Here is a 22,105-nt window from a genome sequence, read left to right on the forward strand (position 1 = left end):
TGAAGTGCAGGAAATCTTTTTTCCTTTCTTGGGACAATAAAGAGAACATTATTCAAACCTAAATAAGTGGTGTTAACTTTCAATATTTAGGCCAAAATTTCAGCTGATTATCAAATTTTTTTTGCTACAGAAAACATGAAATTTTAACGAAAAACCTGAAACCAAACCCATTTTGCCTCAGAACACATATATTTTGATTCTGAAATGTTGTTTTTTTCCCTAATGGATGCTTTAGTCCTGCTCCTATTATGCCCTTGGGGTCATGCCCTGCAACTGTACCGTGACGCTTGTATCCCCCTGTTTAAGCTAACCAAAGCACATCCTGAGCTTCTCATATCATCTTGGGAAGAGGGGACACAAAGTGCTGTATATTATTTTTTGTGGGTGTTTGGTGCTGCACACACTTGCTACAAATTGGTCAGGATCACCGCCAAAACCAAAGCCCTGTTTGTGCTCTTCTTTGGCTCTTCAAATGCTGTATCAGGTTATCAAGGAGCTGGGACAGGGACCGCGGAAGGCTCGTGACGTGAATTGGTGTGTTGGCCCGTGTGCCTGTTTGTGGTGCAAGTGTCTTTGTAGGAAAGGAGAAAACTGGGAGACCTAAATCTTAGGTGTGGAAGTGTAATTTATTAACAGAGCCATGTTAAAGCTTGCAGATGTATTAGGCTTTCATCACACATCTTCAAGGAAATACTGAAACTGTCTTTATGTCCAGAAAATGAAGCAGTTAATATCAGCAAATGTTGTTCTTGACTTGACTGTGCCAAAATGGGTAAAATTGATTCTAGCTAGCTTTTAATCTATTTTCACATACATTGTGTGCAAACTATCGAGCGGTAATGTGGAGATGGTCTTCTGAAGAGGAGCTTATTATGCCAAGTCCAAAAAATATGGTTCTATGACTAGAAGGCAAATATGAACATTCAACAGATGAAATAAGCAGCACCGAAAGCTGATGAAACGCCACCGCAACTCTGCCAAATGAGTGAACAGGTATACCTGACTAACAAATGTCAGTGCAGAGATGTGCAAGCTGCAAACCTGTTCCAACAAATGATATACAGTGAAAAGAAAGATAGGGTGCAGGACCAGTTTGGTGAAAGTGTGGAGGAAGAAGAGAAGGATTTTAGTGGTATTTGAAATGGGAACTTAATGTCTTTTAAGTGCCTTTTATTGCATTTAGCCTGCTTCTTCAAGGGAAAATGTGGTTTGTTTGTGACACATTTATTTTTTTTTTTATGTTCCTTGCTTGTTCTAACTTCTACTTTTTCTACTTTCTATTTTTTATATAAAGCTTAAGTAAAGTAATATATCACCATATGCCTATCCCAAAATGAAAGTTGTCATCAATAGGAACTTATCACTATAAAACTTCCATTTGGCTAGTGTTATCCTAACTAGACATAGTATAGCCACACTGGTGTCTTCAAAAGGAGCATTTGAATTTGTCATGTAGCTTGATTCCAATATCCAAAGTGTATGAGAATTAACATCCATGCACTCTGAAAGCCTTTCAGAGTAATGCATCTTGGTTTTGTTTTCACTGAGCTGAAAAAGAAAATGGGGAGAAAAAAAAGCCTGTTTTTTTCTTCATCGAAAGGTAGAAAATATCCACAGACACTTTTAACTTTCTCTGAAAAATTTAGTATAGACCAAATCCCAGCATGGTACTGATGAAGAGTTCAGGCTAGTCCTTGACATTAGACAGTAGGACAGGATTTGTGAAAGCGCTCTGTTGACCTAATAATACTCCCATTTACATCAGTGGGAGTAAATTTAATCAATGCTGAGTGTATTTCAAAGACGCGTACCTAAAATGTCAAAAGATGCTACTTCAGAATATTATGTTTGAGTTTGATTATGCAATTATTTTTTGTTTGGTATTTTGTCTACTTTTTTTTGACAGTGAAGGTGTTGTACGTAAGAGTTATAACTGAAAAGATACACGGAAGTGGAGATGCTGTTGGGACTACATTCATGCAATAATATTGGGTATTGTCAATTGCTCAGATTTAGAGTTTCTAATTTTTGTAATTTTCAAGTCCTGTGTCTGCCATTATCAATAATTTCTATAAATACCATGATACCCAAAGCAATTTTGGAAGATAGGTACAAAGGGGCAGTACTGAGAAAAACTGAAGGCTTTTCCTGAGATTCTTGTAGTAAAAGGAAACCTATGGTAAGGAAAGAAATACAACAAAAGGAGATGCTAGCAATTTCTACATGTCACATTTCAGAATGGATTATATCTGCTTTAACTAATAAGAATCTATAGAATGGAATGAGAGAATTATGAATTGGATGTTCTTGTTAAGGTCTAGTTCAGCTTAATTAAAACACGAACTCTAAAGCAATATATATGTGCGTGTGTCTGTGCACACATAGCCTGGTTTATATATCAACATGCGTACAAACCAATATATAAAATACAGACACCCTTGTTCATTATACCTAAACTTTTGCTTTAAACACAAAGCTTTATACATTATTTTAAACACATTTTTAACACATGTTAATAATATTCATGCCGTTGCTTTGAAAAATCTGCGAGATGTGGTTAATGAAGAGAAACTGCAGCATAAATTGCATGTAAAATATGCAATCCACAACAACATATTTTTTCTCAGGCTACAGTTTTTTACATTAAACATCTTTTAGCTTGTTTAAATTTATTCCCTATTGTTTATAAAGAGCATCATCAGCCACCACTGCTTGAAACAACTACAAGTAGTAAACCAGGCAATCTTCTTACTTTAATAAGATTCTTTGGTTAAAAATAGATTTTAAGTCTATCTCACATTAAAGGATGTAAATCCTAATGAAATTGCACAAAATGTTTCTAATTTTCAAGGGTTTTTTCCATACAGCCAAACACTTCCTTTTTCTGAAGTTTCACCAAAGAAAATAGCTGTAGTTTTTTTTTGTTGGTGGTTTGCATTTTTTTTCCCTCCTGTCACTGGACAGTCCATTGTGCATTGTCTGACATGTGGTTTACTAAATAAGCCTCATCTGAAGGTCCAGTTCAGACACCTGCACTAGCACTGAGTAATATATTGGTGTATTAATGTGTCCATGAGATTTTTCATGACATCTCACTAAAATGCCCTTTGCTCCAATTTCAATGGACTGCTGGTTTTGCCTGTCCAGAATTGTCATGGATAACAATTCATTTCCTTCCCCTTTGCTTCACGTTGCACATATTTACATGTGCAATTTTTCCTCAGTCGCTTCTTCTATAGAGCAAACAATCCTAATTCCTTACTTTTTTTCCATGCAAGTCTGGTTTTCTAGATGTTTATCATTCTCACTCTTCTCTTCTAGACTCTCCCCATTTGGTTCAGTCTTTCTTGACCTGGGTATTTCATGACTGCGTGTTGTTCTGCAGCTGGGCCAAGTACTATCAAGGCCAAGAAGTTCAACAGGTTATTTCACATTTTTTTGCAGTTGTATACATTTGCATACACCCTGAAGCATTATGTATCTTTTTCCCATATCATTATAACTTTTAGGATTCTGATCTGTGTAACTGCACTGGGTTATGCAGAACTCCTGTCTTAACAAAAATTCCCCTATTCTGTATTTAACATCCTGGTTATTCCTAACTAACCAAAACATTTGCATTCTTCCTTCTTTAATTAAATGGTGGGTTTTTAGGTCATGTCTCCAATTTGTCAAGGTCTTTTGAATTCTAATCCTATTTTCTAATGCGGATGAACTTCCAGTAAGAAGTCCACTTCTGCTTGGTGTTAGATGCACACGTTGAAGAGTTTCCAACTTCAGCTTTTACTTTTGGTGTCCAGAAAACTATTCCCACCTTCTCATACACAAGAGATGAGTTAGTACTCAGTAATCAATCCGGGCTTTTACATTTTAAGAGATTAGTCCACCGCAAAATATTGTTTTGATTTATTATTATTAGCAAAATTGCTGACGATCCCAAGACTATAATTTATGTCAGAATCCTATTGTGGTAAAACCTATAAGAACACACATGAAGACAGGGACCCTGATTCTAATAATCTGGTGAAAAAATCGACACAGCTATTGAGTATGACAAGGAACAAGTGGTGACTTACATTCATAGATCATCCAGTCAATCATATTAGCTGTATATGCAGCTTGGCAGGTCTCAATCATTTTAAAATATGTGTCAATAAATGACTACGTATTTGCCTCTGAAGCCATTCTTCAGAAAGCTGATTTCTTACTGCCACCATGGACGTCACAGATACTGAAAAACAGGAGAAGGGCGCCTTGAACCTAACGTGACCTAAATACGGATGGGTGGAGGAGTGGCAGGAAGGATGGACGTGATCTCAGGGGGGTAACGCTGAGGAAGCACTGGCTAATACAGAGGGAGAGGTGCAATGCTGTGAAGATAAAGCTGGAGAAAGGTGTAAGGATAGGCACAAAGAGGTGGCCTACTCACAGGATTTATGCTGGTCCTACAGAAAAGGAGAAAGAGGCAGTCCCATGGATAATAATTTCACTGAAGTTGTCACTGGATTGAGTCAGAAGCCTGAAAATTTAACTTGGTAGAGATAGATTTTATTTCTGTGGGGTTTTGGTGTAGTTTGTTGTTGTTTTATTTGTTGGGTTTTTTGGGTTTTTTTTGGAGGGGATGCTTTTGAAATTGTAGTTCTTGTTTCCATGTCTCTATTAGCATAAGCTGTTGATTTTCCAAACCTCAGAGTTGGTAACAGGGTAGAGGCCAAATCAATAATTTTGGCATTGAGTTGAGGCATATCAGAGATGAAGGGGTGAAATTTGACTCAACATTTTTGCATTGCTTCTTTCAGCAAGCCCCTGTATGAAGTCTTAGGAGTGTGCTGCCAGCTATGCTTTCTTTTGCTTTCAGGTGTGAGCTTCTTTGTATTAACACTACACAGAGACGCAACAAGCTACTCAGTGTTGTGTAGCTGCAGATTTTTTGGTTCTGCAAATTAAACAAGGGCTGGTTTGTTCCCTTCTCTTGCTATATTTGCTCTTCAACTTTCTTGTTTATTTGGTGTCTTTAACTTCTTGGGACGTATCTGAAGCCTGGTGTTAGTAAGGACGGATAGAAAAGATAGAGGGAACTTACCTACAGTATTGTAGGCTTTTGCTAAAGGTCTTTAGGAGAAGAGATGCAAGGCATATTATTTGATTGAGGCACAGTCTACATTAAGCAGACTATAAAGCAAATTTGAATTTGGGTTAGAATATTGCCATTATTCAAATAGGTTTGGCCACCCCTAGTTTAGAGAAAATTAGTGGAGCCTTCATACGTTTATGAGAATTACTGTTCAGCTCCATGTCCAGTGTGGCAGTTTGCTGTACTCCAGAGATACAGCTGGAGTTTATAGTTTTAAGAGTTGCAGTGAGACCTTAGACCCTACACCTCACTTAGCAGGATCAAATTTGAGCTGTTTTGGCTGTTTGTACTATTTTTTCTGTTACAGAATAACACTCTTAGCTTCCAAACTATTGCTGTCTGAAGGAAAGAAAGAAAGTCTTATTTTTTCATCTAAATTAAAGAAGGGAATGAGTGCTGAAAGCCACGGTTAGAGGTCACACACAGATGGAAAAAACTGTCCAAAGTGTCCCAACTGTAGGCCTTGGCTCAGTAAAGTACTTGCTCAGTCGTAAGCACATATATGTTTAATGGGCTTCCCACTGACTATCTTCTCAACTGAGAGCTAAGTTGGAAGCCTGGAGCTCCTGTGCCGTGGCATCGACTGCAGCCCGAGCGCGTCAGAGCCCCGTGTTTTCCCCACTCGTGGTGACCCGTCTGAGCTGGGTAAGGAGCGTGGTGCTGCAGCAGCAAACAAAGGAATTGGAAGAAGAATCCTATTAATGCTGGCTGCTCTAATGCAAAACCAGATTTCATTTTTAGACTTCTATTTTCTACTTTAATTATATAAATCTGAACATACTTTCGAGATTATGAAATAAGAGCTGAGAAGCCAGTTATTTTTCATCATTTATTTTTAAAGCAAATTTATCTTTGAATTGTCATCTGTTAAAATTCCTGAGAAGCAGACCACAAATGAGTACAATATGAACACGATTTTCCATGCCAGCCCAATTCAAATAAGAGATGTAAAGATTTTTTTCAGGTTTCCTTTGAACACTTCAAGTGAACAAGTGTGACCAGTCCCACCTAAGCAAGCCATGGGTCGTTCTCCAAGTGTACAGTGTGTATGTCCACACATGCATATGCACATACAAAACTAATACTAAGCTTAGCTATGTATTGGCAACATATACTCATTAAATCTTCAGTTTAACAGATTCTGAAACCTTGAAATACTCTGCAAAAAGGAACAGCTCTGGGAACACAGGAAAGAACTAAAAAATGCTTTCTTGGAAATAACACAGAGGAGGCTCCTAAGTGCTTCCTTTCTTTTATGGTAATGGTCTACCATTTAATGCCCTAATAACAAAACTTGAAATTTTGTTTCATCCTTTGGATTTCTAAGAACTATTGTTGTATTGTATTTAAAACAAGAGCAGGAGGAAAGATCACTTTACGTGAAATTTTAGAACTACACCTGATTTTGTGTTCTTGCCTATTGGGTATGCAAACTGTCGCCCATTATTATGTGTTTTATGAGTTATTTAGCATTTATCACCTTTTAATATAATATTTCCATTTCCCTTTATAGCTCCTCTCCCCAGTAATGATCAGAGACATTTGGTTGGCTTTCTAAATTTGGGTTTGTTGGCAATGTATGTACTGCCTGGTTTATGCTTGCTGGTAGTTTCTGTGTATTTCCCTCTGTAGTTATGGGATGCTCTTCCCAGTTAAAGCCCTCCAAGCTCTTTTTTTGCTTTGCTACCTCACAAGGAGAGATGACTCACATTCCACAAGTCCTGGTCATTGCATGTCATAACATATCCAGTGCAGGTTGTCATATGGTGGTAAGCCCTGGCTTCTGGAGATGCTTGCTTGGTCTCCCTAGTACTGAAAAGTTTGGAAATTCCATCCTTAGAACCGATTACTTAACTAGAAACTTAACGGATATTTTAAGGATGGATATATTTGTCTTCACATGCTCTTCACTTCTGTTGATGTGCTTTGGAGCAGCAGTCAGTGGCATCTGTATAACCCAAGGTTTATCATGACCAGGCTTTGACTACCAATACGGCCACAAGGCATTTATGCTATACAAGTCTTAAATAATATCTATGTCAAATATCTATCATTTAACAATACTTTTTGCATTAATAAGGCAAACCTAGGAGTGTCTGTCTTGGCCAAAGATCCTCAAACGTAGGCTCAGCATCCTGTAGTTTTGCTAGCCCCAGCCAAATCGTTTTCCCACCTGTGGATTTGCTTTAACCTAAGTCTGTGCAATAATGCAGTCTTTCTAATCAACTATATCTTCTCCAAGGATATTGTGCTTCTTTTCAGGCTGCTAAAAGTGCTTTTTTTCTCTGTGTGGACTGAATGGTTACAACTGCAAAGTAAATCCTAGTTCTTCCTTTGTAGCTTATATATTCGGCATCTAAACTATGCCAAAAATGATTACTTTTTGGGGGGGTCTGGTGAAGGATTCTGACTGTGATATAAAGAGGAAGGAATATAAGAAAAAACAAACATTTATCACTTTGCAATTTACATACCAAGTTTAGCTCAGCTATGATTTAAAACAGCACATAAAGCCCCTAAATGGATCTTTGAACAGCAAAGTTGAGCTTAACTGCAGCAATGCCATAAGCATTGTTAGGATAAATTAGAACAAAAGAACTTAACATTCATTCTTGATCTCTCCTTGAAATTTATTAACTCCTTGGTACTAAGAAATATAATTTGATGTCTCTGACTGTTGTGGTGTATTTTTGCACAAACTCTGATGGACTGAGTCATCCATATCTATCTCCAAAGGGTTACAGTGACAACTTAGCGCTTTGATTAAAGGTTGCAGTGTTTATTTAGTTGCTTTCACTGTGCTTGGGAGTCTCTCCTGCTAAATATATTTTCTTGAAGCCAGAACCCACACTTGCAGGTCTCTGCTGCTAACCAACCTTCTGGGACAAAATCGAGTTCCTGAAAGCCTAAGCCCAATATACCGCAGTGCAATTATGAATTGAATAGGGAAAGGAAATTGGAAGGAGCAACTAAAGATATTTTACTCTTATGAATTAGTACACAAATACAGATTTATAGTCTGCATATGTGTTTTGTTTTTACTGATGGCTGTAACTAAGGACACCTGTAAGTCAGGGGAAAAGGGAAAGAATGAAAAATAAATGGAGGAAAAATGTAATAATATGCAGCATTTCAGAGCTGATTTGGAGTCTGTTATGTGAGACTTAAAAACTTGTTTTTCTTTTCCTGGAAAACGTGTATCATTTAGCTGGTGTGCCTTAGTGTAAAGTATGAAATATAATGATTTTTTAAAAGATTCTTTCAGCGTTTCCAACGGAAATGTTGAGCTAAGTGTAGAATTTGTAGGATCAGTTAGCTTATAAATAATGATCCTTTATGCTGGCATTGGGAAATCCGTGTTCCCACAGCTAGTTCAATAAAGCAATTAATATCAATGAATGCTGAAGAAAGCAAATCTCCGTTCACTTTTGTCCGGATTAGTTAACATAAGAAAAATCCCATCCCTCTCCTGGAGTATTTAACCTTCTCCTAGGAAGACATGCTAATGAAAGGTAAATAAAGTGTGCTGCCTGACATGTGTTTGCCATTCCTCCCCGTTCCTCATGTCACACACTTTCCCTCTTACAAGACGCTTAACATTTTTCTCTGGAAATCTTTACTGAGGTTATTTTGTTTCATGCATCCCTCTGTGCCAAACCTGTCTTGTCATTAGCCCTCGGCGTTCCTGCTGGCGTTTCTAGGCTAGTTCCTGCTCAGCTGAATTTCATTACGGAGGGACTTCACCTCCAAAACTCACAGATAATGTGTCTTAAGCACACACGGCGCAGGAGTCCGCCGCGTAGAAAACTCCTGATTTACTTGGCATTGCTCTCAGTCCGAGGGCAAGTGTTTCTTGTCCGACAGGGCATATTTCTGTAGCCCACGTAAAGTTGTCTACTCAAGGAAAAGGAAGGTCTGTCGAGGGAATGGGTGTGGTTTCACTGACCTCATCCAACAGCAATGAATTTGTGCGTTCAGGCTTTGTAGATCTAAATTTTTGATAAAACAGAGTCGTAAAACAGCCCTGCACTTTCCCTGCATTTGGCTACGTTATCTGAGATTTCACACACAAGCAGTAAAAAAGCTTAAAAGATTTTTATCTCGTAGCAGCCAAGAAGTGTGGTAATAAGGTAAAGGTTGAAAAGCATTGTTGGCATAAGAAATCCCCTGCTTACACTGGATTTATAACACACCCAGTTTAGTAAGAATTGGCGCTGCTGAGCATTTTCTGACAGTGTTGGGATAATATATTGCAAAAGGCAGAGCGGCCAAGTCTCACACCTGAGGAGTAAGGCACACTTCATTCTGCCGATGGAGAAACCTAAATCAAACTTTAACGTTACTACAATGCAATTACTCCTCTCTTAGGAGCTCCAACTGTACAGAGTTGAGGTATAAAACTTGTGATTTCGGTATACTGTAAGAGTTTATTAACCCCTTAAGTATTTGTATGTACTCGGCATTTGGAGGGATAGCCTTTTAAAGTTTACTAGGCACGTTTCAAAGGAAAGTAATAGTTTCTGGTGTGTGATGCCATGGGTGTGAGGCCAAAGCAGGTTCCAATGAAGTTTAATTTTTTAAAAAGTAAATAAAACAATATGTGGAGCTTTGGATTGCATTTTCTATCACCAGTGTGTGCTGTGAGACCTCCCCTACGCTTCAGTAAGAAAAGTTGTTTGATGAGAGAATAGACTTTCAGCGTTTGAGAGATTCTGTGGAAGTCTGATATCTCTCTTTTACATTCTTTTACTTAATTTATGAACCTCCATATCTTGCCACAATCACTTCTCCTTTCTCCTTGCAGTTAGGTGAATAAAAAAGTCATATTGTTCTAATGAACTTACACTAAAGCTATAGAAATAGAACGGAGAGGAAAGCACAAGAAAATGTTCTGGAGTTTTTGTGTGCGCAGATGTGACAGACCTGCACTAATAGGGAGTGTGCAGCATGAGCATGCTTGTACTTTCGTACGTTATTTCTTTTTTTCATATATATTCTTTCTTTTCTAAGAGATGTGATTTCACAGTCTTTCTCTCTGGTTTTTATTACGATTTTACTTAGCTCGTTTTTATTCCATATTCTGTATTGCATTACTTTTCTCATGTATGCTGGTTTTTACCTCCAGTGTCTTCTAAAAAAACCAGAGACATTGAGTTCTAGCCTCATATTCGATTTATTATTATGGCTGTGGGAAGTTTAACTTGAAAAAGCAAATTTATAGGTAGAAGAGAAGTAGAAACAGACATAATAAGGCTATAGCAAGAGTTAAACTGAAAACTGATAATTTTTCCTGTAGATTTTGAGTATCATTGACATGAAGACTACTGATACAACTGCTCAAGAATTTAACTTTTTTATTTGTTTTTTTTCAAAAATTTTTTTTTTTTTTTACGATATTAATATTGCAGGCTAAGGAGTGCAAGATAAAAAACCCCACAATATTTTGTTTCTGGTTTGGTCAAGCCTAATAAAAATTTCAGTCTGTCATCATGAATAGAAATATTTCATTTCATATCAGCTTGACAGTCACATGTGCTGGCTTATGTTGATATTTTTACAGACTTGTAGCCGAAGTTCTTCAGCCTTTCCTTTCCTGGTAAACGCTAAAGTATGATGTTGGGTTATAACTTTTTATGATTATCAGCCCAGCAGAGTTACTTTAATGCATAATGGAGATATTGTGTTATTTTAGGGCAACTTAGCAGTTGCTGTCTGACAGGTTGGGCTACAGGAAAAGGCTGGGTCATGAAACTGCCATCAGATTTTCAGCTTTATGCTCCTGACAGCTCCAGGGAGAGCTAACACGTGGCCTCTTCTTCCCTGCTCTACGCAGGATTAAATACACTGCTTTTCAATACAGACAAGGAAGCATGGCATGTCCTCTTTGGCGTGTCCAGGTGAGGAACATCATCCGTTTTGAGAAGGTAACTACATACTCTCCAAGAGCTGCGCAGAGGTATAATTTAGGCTTATTATTTGCATCTTTTGAGCTACATCCAAAGGTAGTGAGGAATAAGGGGCACGAAAATGCCCCAAGTGTTGGAGAGGTCTTGAGATCCTCCTTTTGAAAATTGGTGGTAACCTCCTTAATACTTCATAAGATAGTGAATCGTATGAATATAGCACATAATTTGCCAGTTCTCTACATGGGCCATGTTTCTAAAAAGATGGAGGCACTGCATTTCCAACACTGCTGAAAATCAGGGAACAGGTTTAGCTTAAGCGCAGACAGAAACAATACAGCATGTACCATTTCTCCTTGCCCTGTAAAAGCACTGTTGAAAACTGCAGCTACTGGCTGATGTAACGATTTTGCTCTCAAACACAAAATAAAAAACTTTAAAAATTGCCTAGTAGTGCACAAAAGTATGCTGCTGCACTAAACGTATTTTTAAATGATAATTTATGCTGATTTCAGGTAAAAATGTGTCACTAGAAGTAAATGAACCTCATTCAGATAATACAGGTAGCTGCAAACTTTGGCTGTCCTCTAATTCCCAAACACTTATCCCCACATACACTTCCTGTTCCCTGCCTCTCGCCAGCTGGAAAAGTCATTATCTGAACGGAGAGCTTTGCATCTGTCAGCTGGGAAAGTGATTACTTAAGTTGATAGCAATAGCAGTTGTTTTAGTTTAAAATGGCTGGCTATGTGGGGGTTTAAAAATTTTTTTTGGGGGAAAATTGTTGTTATTTAGTCAGTTTACGTTATTATTGTTGTCAACATCAAAGACCTAAACAATATCAACAGCTCAGCTTCCTGCTGATACTCGGATAGGCAAGCTTTGGAAATAATCTGTCCCTGATAAAATACATAAGAATGATTTTTGGAGAAAGTGTTCTCTAAATTTTAATCATTACACTAAAACAGAGAAAGTGTTTATTTACATCCATTTCTTTAAGCTGTCTCATCTCCATCATTTTTGATCCTGACATACAGGTGCGAGGCAAATATCGGTGGCAAATACCATCCTGGGGACCCACTCCTTGACCTCTAGATACCTCAGAGTCAAAGCTGACAAGAATTGGGGGCACCCTGGGTATGTTGAGTGGATTGCAAAATTATATTTTGTTACAGGAAAAGTGGAAGTGTAGCCCACCTCCCCCTCTCCCCCCCACCCCCAAATAATCTTTTCCAAATTATGTGAATTGCCTTTAATTGCTATGAAGGACATAATAAATATTTTGTTCTTCTGAAAAGTTGTTGCTCAATGTCTCAAACTTTTCTTTAAAAAATGTAGGCCAGCTCCAAAATGCTCAAAATTGTGACTTCATTGAATGCTCTTAAAATCCATATTTAGTTCCCAAATAAGTAGTCTAATTTTCCGTAACACTGTGCAATCAGTAAGTCTCATTGACCTCACTAAGAGTGTCTGCCTTCTCAGCATTTCCAAAAAAGAAAGCAATTTGTTTAGAAGTCAAATATACTCAGAGAGTCTTCACTTGTTAATATTTTCAAAAGAATGTACTTTTTAAAAAGTATTGAACTTTCTCTGTTCATGTGTTCTTTGAGGGTCATAGCCAGGATGAATAATTGTTGTATGTTTATCTTCAGATACTTTTGTATTATTTTAGTCTAAAAGGATATTAATCTTTTATTAGATTTGAATAACATGAGAACATTGAGATGTCTTTGGCTGTGTAGGAAATAAAAGAACGGTTACCTCTATTGTCCTGTTGTGGATTTGGCTTGGAAAATACTTTATGTGGAAATTTCCATCTCCTTATTTCAAGTGGTTTCAGAGTTTGAATGATGCTTGGATTGGGCTAACCTGGGTTTGGACTCAAATGTTGTCTGCCCTAGAACTTCTGATCCTTTGAGTTTTGTCATTTGGACTCTTATCTCACACATTTTTATAACCTGAAATAACTTGTTGTCAGTTTCTTATTGAATGAACCATTTATTATGCTTAGACCTGCTATACAAATACAGTTAACAATCCTGTTATTTATCCTGTGAAATATCAGAGGCTGTTAGGAGTATTTTATTAAACATGAAGCATCTCAATAAATCTTATGATATATTTAATTTCTAACAAAAATTAACTGTGCAAAGTTCAGAATATATTCCTGTAATACATTTTCCAGACAGGAGACCTGAATTTTAACTATTCCTAGTAATCTTATGGTGACAGAGTTATCTGGTATTTAAACTTGTATACTGTGGTCTTTTTTTTCACTAATACTGGTCAAACTTCGCACATAGTGGCGTTTCCCCCCGCCTTCTATATTTCTTGTTAAGGGTCTGTTTAAGGTATTTTCTTTCCATTAGGACCATAGTGAGTTTTCATTAAAACAGTACAGAAAAGCTTTGCAGAACCGAGCACAGTTCCCATGGCTTTGGGAATGTCTTGTGCTTTTGCCTTGAACCCTGAAGACAGGGGAGGTGAACCTGCAAGGCGGTTCTGTACAAAGGAAAAGAGGTAATGTGCTAGCAAGTGAAACCTGATTGTAATATGCAGCCCTGAGGCTGAGAAACATTTTAAAATGCTAAAAGAGGTCCCTCTCCACCTGCGTGGTGCTCTGCAACCTCCCAGAGTGTCTTTCTGGAGGCCTCGAAGTGTTCAGGGATGAAAAGCGGTGTAATGCCTGGAACAGCTGTGTTCACTTGCTGGTGTTTGCTCCTCACGTAAATCCTGGCGCTCACACATCAAGAGGTGGTGGCGTTCCCTTTATAGCACTTGGCTGAGCCATTCCCACGTCCTTCCAGAGAGGAACGGGGTCTGTGGTGCCCAATGCAGGCATGGCCGTGGGGACCGGCAGCACCGCACGCTCGGAAAACAGCGCTAGCGGAACGCGTGGCTGTAAAACATGGTGGTGCAGACTGGAAAGTTATCTGGTCTGATGTCTTCTGATGGTCACTTTATATTTCCAGTGTCTTCTTGAATCTCATTTTACATGCCTCTCCAAGTGTCAATGTTTCCACCGTTTCATTAGGAAAAACATTCAACGCTGTAATAGCTTCAACATACACTAAACCAACCCGTTATTCCCTTCAACTTTAGCTGCTTTTTTATTTTATCGTCTCAAGAAGGTTGTATATAATTATCCACTAAATGATAATAACCCTCTTTAATTTTCCTTCAATTGTTTTTTTTCTTATTGCAAGTATTGTTAGGGCAATAGAAGTGGAAAATTCTGTTATGCTGCCATACATTTTTCTAATGAGTCCACTTTTCTGCAGTCTTACATCTTTCCCAGGTTTCACACCCATCCAAAGCATTGACAGAATGATACCACGCCAGGACACTTATGTTTGTGTCCACTTTGCACAGCTGACAATGACTGCATTGAGTGTGAGAGCCAGAAGATGTGACCAGTAGTTATTCTGTGGAAACTGAGACCCCCCCATAACACCTGCAGCATCATGAAGTATCTGCTGCTTTTATACGTAGACTTTGTTGCAGAAACCAGTTTGTTAGACCCTATCTATGCATATACTGCTTGTATAATAATCTCTTTACATGTTATTTTTGTTTAAACTTGTAGATCTCTGTCATGCAAGAATCATCTTTCGTTGGGCAAGGAGACATGAGTGCTGAGTAGCCCACATTCACCTGGTGTGACAGGTGTGCCCCATCCTGCCATCTATTTAAACCCTCCAGTGGCAGGAAACGGGAGTGCCTGGAGCCAGGCTTTTAAACCCATTTTCATCAAGGGTATGTCATAGAATAAAAGTCAGAGTGTTTGTTTATAGGGTCTTCCTAACGTGTCAGGAGGTACTTCAATGTCTCCATCTCAGGAAAAGGTTATATTGCCTACTACAAGCAATTTAAATATTTCTACCAAATTCAAAATTACAGTGAAATGGAAACCTTCTCAGGTGAAAAGGTGGATAGATACTGCAGGTGAGATACAAATTCTTTATATTGTTCTTAAATGGGTTTTGGTTGTTTGTTTCCATGCAATTAGGGTTAGGTTTTTTGCAAGATATCAGATTATAGCAATGAGTATAAATACCGTATCCTAGCTTTTGTTCTCTTTCTTCCTGTCTTATCTGAGTGTTGATCAAGTTCTACAATATAATGAAAACCCTTCCTTTGCTGGACTCTTCTGAGGACTCAGTGTAAAATTATTGGTAAGCTACTTTTCAGACATCATAGGGAAAACTCCTAGTTTTTAATTCCTATCTCTAACAATCCCACTTTCAGTACCCTAAATTTTCATATGACCACTGAACAGATGATCTGATGTGCCTGTTTCAAGCTCAAACATATCTCAGTGTTACGTTTCAATAACACAGACTCTCAATTTGGTGAAGCGTTACTTTTCAGACTTCTGACTCCTCTGTCATTTTGTTCACAAGAAATAGTTTTCAAAGCACCCACTGTTGAACACCAAAAATAAAACAATAACAAGTTCAGTGAGTGGAATTCATTTCCCTATGATAATTGATTGCAATTGCAGGATCTTACCTGGTTTCAGTGAATAACTCTGATATCCAGTAAGACCGTAGAACTTGGAAAATACTGAAAATTCATTGCAGAGTGTAATTATCTGACTTCTAATAATTACTGAGTTCTCCATGTACAGAACCTACAGTGCGAGTTGAACAAGTAGGAGAGAGAGCTTTCAAATGGAAATATGAAGAAGAAATATCACTTTATTTACAAAGCAGTTATTGACATTTAAATGAGGGAGTTTGGCAATTCATTGGTATGAACCCTCAGCTACAGAGAGAAAATGAGCCTGAAAATGTTTGGATCCGCATGGGGCAAACCACCATGAAATACCTGGTTTACCAGGCTATCTGGGATGCTTGGGTTTGTACTGTGAGGCAGGAATCGTCAGAAGGCAGTGAGAAGTGATCAGGTATGTGATCAAACACTCACCTCTTTTCTGTAGTCTAAAAGAGAAATACCTGTTAACAGTACCGTGTTTAATAATGAAAAACTGATTCCCACGACTGGGACGTGCATGATGCCCGCTGCAAATCTTTATTGTCTTCTCCCAACCAGAGAAATGGGAACCGTGATTCTGGGTATTCACAGAAGTAGGGAGGAATTTTATCTTACAATCAGAATGAATAGTTGATTGATTTTTTTTTCTCCATATTATAAATAAAAAAACCCATTTGATATTCTATACAATTTTGCTGTTGTAACTGCTTTTCTACCTTTTTATACATATAGTGCATGTGTAATCATCTAACCTTTTTGGAAGCTAATAAACGGAAGAATGATAGCAGTCTGAACTGTGGATTAATTAAAAGGGTGGCAGCATACAGCTACTTTACAATGAGGACAGAAAGCATACAGGGTTTCCTACACAGTTTTAACTAGTGAAAACATGCAAACTGGACAAAGAATGTTTCTTTTTCATATAAGTTTAGATTTCAGCACTTAAGAGTTACTGAGCATAAGGAAAAAACCCATATTTACTGTCTGTTCACTGCAATCTGTGACCCTCTAGTGCAGTTAAGGGCTGAAAGACATGCTCAGGGAGGGTAGGGCTCAGCGGACGTGGTATGGCAGGGTTCTCAAATACTGTGAAGTGACCACAGCATCTCATACGTCGTCTTAATAAGAACAGAATTCAGTTGCCCAAATGAAAATCACTCCTGACCAGACAAGAAAACTAAATGAGATCTGTTAAAATACAAATTGTCCTGTGACCATTTTGAGTTTGTAGAAGACAATTTCTGTTTCGTGTGGCATCACTGTTCCTGGCATCTCTCGCCATGGTATGCTGTTTTGGGCTCAGGCCAGATTAAACAGCCGAGTAGCTCTGCCTTTAGATCCAAAGGCACAGGAGAGTAGAAAAATAATTCTCCAACGTCAAAATCTATTTTCTTACTTTTTGCAGTAGCTAACATTTTATGATATATATGCACAAACCCATAATCATATAATGAAACAGTTTGTTTTATGAGGCTACAAGGACATATGTGGGAAAGAAATACGATGCATTTTAAAAATTTGTAGCAATGAAGATTATTCATACTTTATGTGATGTTTGAAGTTAATATTTTGTAATCTTGCTGCTGTTGTGCTGTGTAAAATGAGCATTGGTGTTACTTAAGTAACACATCACCGTAGATCATAAACATCAACTGACTCCCAAAGCTTCTGATTTTTGTCATCTCTAGTTCTGCTACAGGAAGACTCTGAGAGTTGAGGGTTTGTTCTGGGTTTTGGGGAGGTGTTTTGAAACAGTTCTTGCTTTGTTGTTTTGTGGTGTAATTGAGTGAGGTGCACAGAGATGAAGGGATTTGGTAAACCCACCAATGCAAATGATGTCTGTCCTGGGATTAGATTTCAGAGATTATTAATTTATTGTTTTCTTATTAGACCCAATATATTATTCTTATGTATCTAAAGCCTTTCAATATTTTAGACTCTTTTCTTATTCTGCAATTCACAGACAATTTTGTTTCACAGAAAAGCTATTTCTTAAAAAATCTATTAATTCCTTTTTGAAAGTTTTAATTCAGCAAAAGACAAAACCTTATAAGTTGAATTGTTCTCTGAACTTTTAATGGTAATTTTTTTCTTTTTTTTTTCCAATTTCATTCAACTGACCTAAAAATTCCTGAAATCTGAATATCTACTTATGCTTTTTGTAGTCTTGTAAGCTAATTGCTGGTGGTTACCATTTCAAGGACGATGAGTCAACTAAATCCTGAATTCGTTAGAAAAATATTAATTTTCAGGCAAGTTTTTATTTCCTCTAGGGATGAAGTCACAAGAGGGGAAAAACTAAAGCAATACTTTCTGAGGATCACTTGGAATGGTTTGAGTGAGGATGATGTTGTGTGAATTGTACTGGTTTTCAAAGAAAAAGATGCTAAAAATGGTCATTAGAGCCCTGAGGTGAATGCTGTCATTTTGGTAGCTACGGATAAGTTTCCTGGTTAGGAGATGGTGGGTGTTACCTTATGGCTTTGTCACTGCTAGATGTGCTCTATTTTGAATTCGTATGAATTATTACTGAAGTTTTTGCGTTAGCTTCTATCTTTAAAGCTGTTTTGATTGTTGATATTAAAAAGGCTTGAATTTTTAAAATCACTTTTGTACTTTTCAGTTTAATATATTCCACCTAAGGAAGTTCTGTTGTTTACAAAGATGAACACTCTCATTCCCATTTCACAATTAAGCAAAAATGCAAAGGATGTAAGTGACTTTCCACAGGTAATGAAAACAGTTAATGATGTCAAAATCTGGGCCAGATAAGTTTAGGAGTACTGTAGGGTATGCTCTGTGGGGATGGGTGCAAACTCGCAGGGCTTGTGATCATGAAATTCATATAGATTAATTCAAGATAATGAAATCCATATAGTATATTCATTGAAAATTGTGCAAAATTGCTTTCAAAGATTGAATCTTACTAAGTGGTTTCATGGGATTATCCAGCTCTTGAGGGGGCAAACCCCAGAATCAACCCCTTCTAAAAAAGTTGTAATAGTAGTTGAATATAATATTATTTTCATTAAAAATTCTGTGACTACTTTCTGGTCTTCAGGGGTGTATAGGAGATGTAGTTGCTAAATCAAAGCTGTAATGAGATGGTAGAGCAATTGCTTCTGATGTTGCTGACCGTTATACCAACATCAGTCCTTGAGGCACATGCCTGAGGGGAGTGGAAAGGTCCTCAATCACTCCTCTGTAAGGCCCAACACAACTTAATGAATGTTGAAGTTTAGGTGATTAACAAAGCTCAATGATTTGCCAACAGACGTGCCAAACCCTTCATTTTCAGCCATTGTCATCACAGAGCAAGTACATTTTTTTGGTTCAAATTACTTGAGAAGAAAGTTGAGGTTTTCATTGAAGTCAGGCTGTAACTCCTGAACTCTTTCACACATCTCTTAGCTTTTGGTTTTCCTTTGGAGCATCAGATATTGCTCAGCTGCAAGATGGCTGCCATCCAAATGGACCAGTGGTCCACTATAAATTGCCACACACACATATAACAACTTTGAAGGTTATTTCCTACCTCATTTCCTAGAGTAAATTGAACCTTTACCCATGAGGTACAATTGAACATTCAGAAAGTATGAGTTTCCCATAACTGGAAATACTGGCTACAGGAATAAAAGCCAGCTAAATTCTCAATGACAAATCCAATGTAGACAAATGTTGTCTTGGCATGCTACAATAATATAGACATATAGTAATGCATGATATGTCATGCAATGCATTAAAAAACAATTAAAAAAATCAAGACAGGTATAAAATAATTGGGAGGGTCTCTTTCTTCCTGTGAAGATCATCAATATACAGTAAGTCTCGTAAAGACCAATGTTTAAATTATTAAGACTGCCAGTTTAATGAAAAAGTAACAGCTCGATTTAATAATTCATGACAACAATTCAAGGCAAAGCACACAAAATATTTTTAGCATGTGTCTCAAGAATAGTTATACACAGAGATCCACAATATCAAAATATGCAATGTTACACACAGTACGTTCTTATCTGTTAGGTCTGGTAGAGGGAATAAACATTTTTTCCTGATGAGAAAATCAAAGTTGTGTGCCATTTCAGTGAAGTCAAGTTGACACCTGCAGAGAAGCAAGTCATGACATTTTAGCTGACTGCTTTCCGCCCCCCCCCCCGCCCTAGTTGTGGTTTGTTTCTTCATTTTATTTACCCTGACAGACAAAAGAAACCTAGATGAAAATGTTTAGATGAGGATTTGGCATCCTTTCTCATAATTCTTTTTTTTTTTTTTTTTTCCTCTGTTAAATAAGCAGTTCATGCGTTCTGGGCTGTGACAGTTCTACAGAAGAGAAAAACACTTGAACATATTTGTATTAAAACACAATGTTCCTCCTTTCTGCACCCCCCACCCTCTGATGTCTCAAACATAGCTACACTTATCAAGATAATAAGCTTCAGGTTTCTTAATAAGACATCTATTTTCATGCCATCCTGGTATGGTCCTGAATGACTGGGCTAGTAAGATCCTTAAAAAAAATATGAATTTAGGATCAATAATATTTATAGCTCCATTTATAAAGCAAAAGTCAAAGGCACGTATAATTCTGAATTTATTAAGGGAGCTTACTCCAGGGATTTTGTTTACTAGTCTCTAATCCTGCCTCTACTTTTTAACATCTCATTCTCTAACAAAAACAAATATAAGTTGCAGGTGTTCATAAATGTAAAAAGGCACATAAGGAAGCTCACAAATAATATCTATTGTAACCTAATATTGTTTTATAGGATACCCATCAACCGTATTTTTCCTGGCTGTATCTTATTTTTTGTTAACTGTGGGTACCATTAAAGAATATGATAAAGTTATTGTAATGGAATTGAAATACATTTTATTACATCAATATAAGTTCCATTTACTGTGCAATATGACAGTGCTTAATAATTTTATATTACAAGCATAATTATGATATCAAATTAGTAATTTTCACAAAGTACTTGCATTAGACACTAATATGATATGATGCAGTATATTTCAATTCTCTGTGGTGCCTGAAAATACACGTTCCTTTTAATGGGGAAAAAGTGGAGATGTGGTAAAAGGAAGCACCTCATAACTCCATCGAGCAATTTCACAAGGACACTTACCTTCCACTGGGGTACAGATATTACCTAGATTGTTTTATAACTAGATTCCACTATACTGTTGATAAATCTAGAAAATTACTGAAGTCTAAAAATTGTGATAAATCTTCCTCTTTGGCGATAACGTCAAAGGTCCCCAAAACTACTGCCTTGCTATTCTGAGCAGTCTCTTAGTTTGACTAATTCCCCTGGTACCAGTAAGGCCGTTCCCGACGGAGTAGGTTGTGGCAAGGAATACAAACTCCAGTTCAGTGTCTGGAAACGTGAGCTAGTGGAGCTGCAGAACACCCTTGCGAGGTGGAAAAAGGAATCAATTTGTGTCCCACTGAAATGCAATTCCTTCCAAGGTAGCACACAGCGGACTTGGCAGTGCTGAGCTCCATTGGTTTTAAGGCAGGAACTGAAGACTCTTGTATCCAGGTGATGTAACTGTGGAATCTTTTTTTCCTCTCCGTAGGATTTTTGCATGGAATTTATTTTCTGTTCAGGTGCTGACAACTTTTGCAATGCAAATTTGTTCAAGGGTTTGTCTTTTATCTTCTAAAACAACTGACAGAATTCTATGAAGATTCACTAACATTTTAATAAACCTTTAAGAGTCTGCCTTAAATACCAGTTTTTCTATACTAGAAAGCTCATCAATATCTAGACAGCCATGCAAACAGCTAGGAGGCCAGTCCATTAATGAAATGTTAATGACTGAATTAGACCTGTAATAACAGAAGTAGAATGTACTGCTGTGAGTCCATTAACATCAGCAGACCCTGCTGGGAAACAAGTAAACACAACATACAAAGGGAAAACTTGTGCTAATAAACAGTTTTTGTGCAGTAAAGGTGCTCGGAAGCATGAGCTGTAAATCCCATTCACTGCTATGTTAACGTCTCTTATTTTTTCGCAAAGTTTATCCAAGCGCCCTAACACAATATACGTTTCACAATGTGATGATAAAATACGCACAACAGCGTTTCTGCAAAGTCCAGGCCGTGATAGTAAGCCAAAGCCTGCTGCCAAATATCCCGACAAGCACGTCTGTTGTGATATGTTGTAAAAATAAGCAGTGTTCAATGGCAATTGCAGCTTCATGTTGCAGCCAGTCCAGGTGGGTAACAGGGAACAGTAGTTATCACCTGATAGATGGTTGACCCAAGTGAAATGGAATTTATGGTCCCTAACTAAGGCCCTTGTAGACATCACAGAAACTACCACTGTTGGCACTAATTACGAGCGCTATTAAAGTTTTATATTGTGCCTTAAAAGTTGATTGTGCTTTGCAGAAGGTGTTAACCCTAACAAAGGCGATGGGAACAGCAACATTGCTAACAGCTTCATTGGGTGACCTTGTAACCCACGGTGTGAGAGTTCTTGGCTTGGGACATAGAAATTAATGACTTGCTTCTTGGAATGTGAGCTTCCTTGTCCCAAATATATAAGTCACCTTTTTCAAT

This window comes from Grus americana, chromosome 6, assembly GCF_028858705.1.
Source record: "Grus americana isolate bGruAme1 chromosome 6, bGruAme1.mat, whole genome shotgun sequence".
In the NCBI taxonomy this organism is placed as follows: domain Eukaryota; kingdom Metazoa; phylum Chordata; class Aves; order Gruiformes; family Gruidae; genus Grus; species Grus americana.